We start from the raw sequence: 3,967 nt of genomic DNA, 5'->3' as shown, positions 1-3,967 counted from the left end.
AAATAAAGATAACAGGAAATTCATATCACAGTAGTGACATGATTCTACTTGCCTGGTAGCTCAAAAATTCTACTATAAAGATACAGGCAAATTTGAAAAGAAAGTGAGAACAGAGAGAAAGAATTATAATCCTATACAGGAAGAGTGCACTATTCTGGACCATTTCCCATACTGTAAGAGATTGCGAATTGAGTGAAATGTGTCTTTAAATCACACATCTGACGTTTCATTTATAAAACTGCTGAACCGTATTAGAGAGTAGGGCGTGATTCTTCATTCAACTCATGCGTTCAGTTATTAAAGTCATATGTAAGCCTCATTTGTATCTTGTTCTCCAACTGCTCCTTCTTTCCCCAAAAAAACCATTACTATAGGAGCACCCAAGGGGACATTGGTGGCTCAGTGGTAGAATTCTTGCCTTCCATGCAGGAGACCTGGGTTCAATTCCCAGCCAATGCACTCATGCACAGCCACTAGCCATCTGTCAGTAGAGACTTGTGTGTTGCTACAGTGCTGAACAGGTTTCAGCGGAGCTTCCACACTAAGACGAACTAGAAAAAAAGGCCTGATGATCTACTTCCGGAAATCAGCCAGGGAAAACCCAATGGATTACAATAGTCCAGTCCACAACCGATCATGGGGATGACGTCTAGTTCCATTGTGCATGGGGTTGCCATGAGTCGGGGGTTGGGGGGGCAACTCAGTGGCAGCTAACATCACCACCATGGAAGCACCCAGTGATCAGAGTGTCATCTTCACAGAATGTTCTGCATGTTATATAAATACCTGGGGGTTCTTCGGTTGATAATCAGGCATCAAAATCAGTATCTTGTTCTGAGTGAGTTGCGGTTGTATGAATCTAAACCAAGCTCTACTCAACAATGAACAGATAATTGGTGGCTAAATGGGAATTCTGGCAGACCCCACATCCTTGGGATTTACTTTCTTTGTAAATACACAGATAATGCACTAGAAATCAGAAACAACACATCCATATTCTACGCTTCACTTTCATTTCATTCTGCTAACGTCCCATTTCTCAAACCGTATTTTCCTTAAATGTATATCTCTATAGCAGTGGTTCCAGCTCAGGGCAATTCTTAATGGTACATTTTTGGTTGTCACAACTCAGGGGAATGGGCACGTGCTACTGGTATCTACTGGATGGAGGCTAGAGATGCTGATAAATACCCCACAACACATAGGCAGGTTCCCACAGCAAACCATTATCTGGCCTAAAATGTGAATAGTGACAAAGTAGAAGGACCCTGCTTAAGAGTTGTTTCTATGAATTAAACTCTACCTTTTAATAGTCTATGAATTAAACTCTACCTTTTAATAGTCTATGTGGTTTTCGGAGCAGTCGCGCAAAAGGAGATTCTAAATGACATCTTGCTATCATTAGAATAACTTCTCTCTGCGTAGTACTAACATTTCACATAAGCGGGAAGAAAGGCAAGGGTCAGAAGTTTAAAACTAACTTAGAATCACAATGGAACCTTGGTATATCTTCATATGGCACCGAACTTAGCTTAAGACTCCAACCAGTGATTTAATTACTGAAATGTCAAGAAATGACCTATTCTAATCCAATGCACCTAGAAGGATGGTTCAAAGTCTGGACGCAGAGACTGCAATAAGGAGCTTTATATTCATAAAGAGGAAAAACAGCCTGGGCCACCCTTGTGGAGATTCACACACACTTACGCACACCAAAACCAGAAGAGTTTATATTAAAGCTCTTACATTGGCTTCAAGCAAAAGAAGCTCACTTGAGAAAAATAAGAAGATTTAACCCTTCCCTGAAAGGAAAGAGACAATTCCCTCAACCACACCTGCAGACTAATTACCAGCCTTTGATGTATTCATCTGTCCAGTGCCAAAGAGCTGGGTGGAGTCATCCTCAATTTACAGTGTTTGATAAAAAATAATTTGCTGTGAGGTAATTTAGTGTAAGCTCAGGTCACATCTGGAGCTTGCCAAACAAGCAGCAATGCCAAGAATCCTTTCCTGTTGCTTTTGCCCTCAAATTGATGTGGCTGCTCACCTGGTTGGAGCTCATCTTCCCAATGCTTCTCACTCATTTCCTTTGGGATTTAAGTATGCGTGGTGGGCTGCAGGAAGGTCTGACATGCTTGGCTCTTTGGCTTTTCTGGATTCTTCTTGGCAGTCGTACTTGGACTCAACAGCTCCTGGGAAGGAAACAAGCAAAGAGGAGTTACAGTCTTTCACAGGGATAAAGCTGTGACTTCTCAGCCCAAGGAGAACATGTCCTGCCCTGTCAGGATGGGGAAATCGCTTTTGAAGTCGAGCCCAGGCCTCCCCAGTGAAGACCATCCACCGGCTATTGTTCCAGTGCAGACTTCCACTTTACTTAATAGAGACATGATGACAAAGGGATTCATTCACTGGCAATTTACTGAATGCCTGCTGGATGCAAGGAACTGGGAGCAGAGAAAATGGAGTGGGGAAAGGCAGTAAAAGAAAATAGGCAAAGGGAATTTTTATTGGAACTGATTATCTTGCTTAGGGCTTCCCCTTACGTGAACAGGGTACAGAATATGAATGTAGTAGCCCAATACGTAAAATTGTGCATGAGTAATTTAAAAGAAAGCATTGACCTAGTTTTGTTACAATCCTAGTCCCTCTCCAGATCTACTCCCAAAGCTACTTTTGGAAACCATGCTCCCCACAGTGAGGGAGATAACAACACAGGCTATTAATGTCGGAGGGTGGGAGGGAGCACTGGTTCACGTTTATTATAACCAGGTCAATTAAGGGAACCTGTACTGGCCAATATACTTATACTCACTGGAATGTACTTTAAAAAACCGAAATCTTGTCCAGTTCAATCCCAGGAGGAAAACATGCAGACAGCAGTGGCAATGGGCATTGAAAAGTATTTTCAAGTCTGGGCAGAATTCTAGAAATTACTAAACCAGCCAAAGATGTTATATTGAACAGAAATCTCACCCTAAATGTAATTATATTCAAACTCCCAAAGGCTTGTTACCTCAAAGCGCACTCCTTGGATCAAAGGTTATTGTGAGAAGGAAGAATGTACGGATGGGGCTGAAAGAAGACAGGGAGGAAGGAAAAAGAAAGCTTGCAAAAACCATACCCACAACAAATTGGGCAGTTCATTTTGTCAGTGATAAGTCATTCACGCACTTTTGCTTTACCTAAATTCACTCACTGACACTACTTTGCTTACTAGGTTTTACTGCCTAAATTATAAACAATTAAATCACAAAATGAATTACATAAAATGTGAGATTTTATTGCATGCTAAGGATACTGTATTCTCTCCTCAAGTTAATTTTTTCTGGAATAAATACAAATTTAATCACAATATTTTTACTCACTTCACACCCACCAGGATGGCTGTTATCAGAAAAACAGAAAACAACAAGTACTGGTGAAGATGTGGAGAAACTGGAACCCTCATGTATTGCTGGTGGATTATAAAATGGCGCAGCTGCTGTGGAAAACAGTTTGGTGGTGCCTCAAGAAGTTAAGCATGGAATTACCATATGACTCAGCAATTCCACTTCTAGCTATATACCCAAAAGAATTGAAAGCAAGGACTCAGATACTTGGATACCAATGTTCATTACAGCATTATTGACAATAGTCAAAATGGAAACAAGCCAAGTGATCATCAACAAATGTTATGGATAAACAAAATGTGATATATCCATACACTGGAATATTATACCACCATGAAGAGAAATGCAATTTTGATACGTTACAACATGGACGAACCGTGAAAATATTATGTTGAATGAAATAAGTTAGGCACAAAAGGACAAACATTGTATGCTCCTAAATGTCTGAAATATCTAGAAGAGACAAATGTATAGAGACAAGAGTTTATTAGTGGGGCTGGGGGAAAGGAAGAATGGGGAGTTATTACTTAAGTTATATGGAGTTTCTGTTTGGAGTGATGAAAAACTTTTTGAAATAG

At 40.4% G+C, this 3,967-nt stretch overlaps 1 non-coding gene across 1 annotated transcript; it reads left to right on the top strand.

Moving 5' to 3' along the window:
• The first annotated feature begins 388 nt into the window (after positions 1–388).
• TRNAG-UCC (transfer RNA glycine (anticodon UCC)) lies at positions 389–459 on the top strand. The gene has a single exon. It is a non-coding gene; the product is annotated as a tRNA-Gly (tRNA).
• Positions 460–3,967: the final 3,508 nt, after the last annotated feature.

Source organism: Elephas maximus, chromosome 1, assembly GCF_024166365.1.
Source record: "Elephas maximus indicus isolate mEleMax1 chromosome 1, mEleMax1 primary haplotype, whole genome shotgun sequence".
In the NCBI taxonomy this organism is placed as follows: Eukaryota; Metazoa; Chordata; class Mammalia; order Proboscidea; family Elephantidae; genus Elephas; species Elephas maximus.
This window is presented reverse-complemented; position numbering and strand designations above follow the sequence as displayed.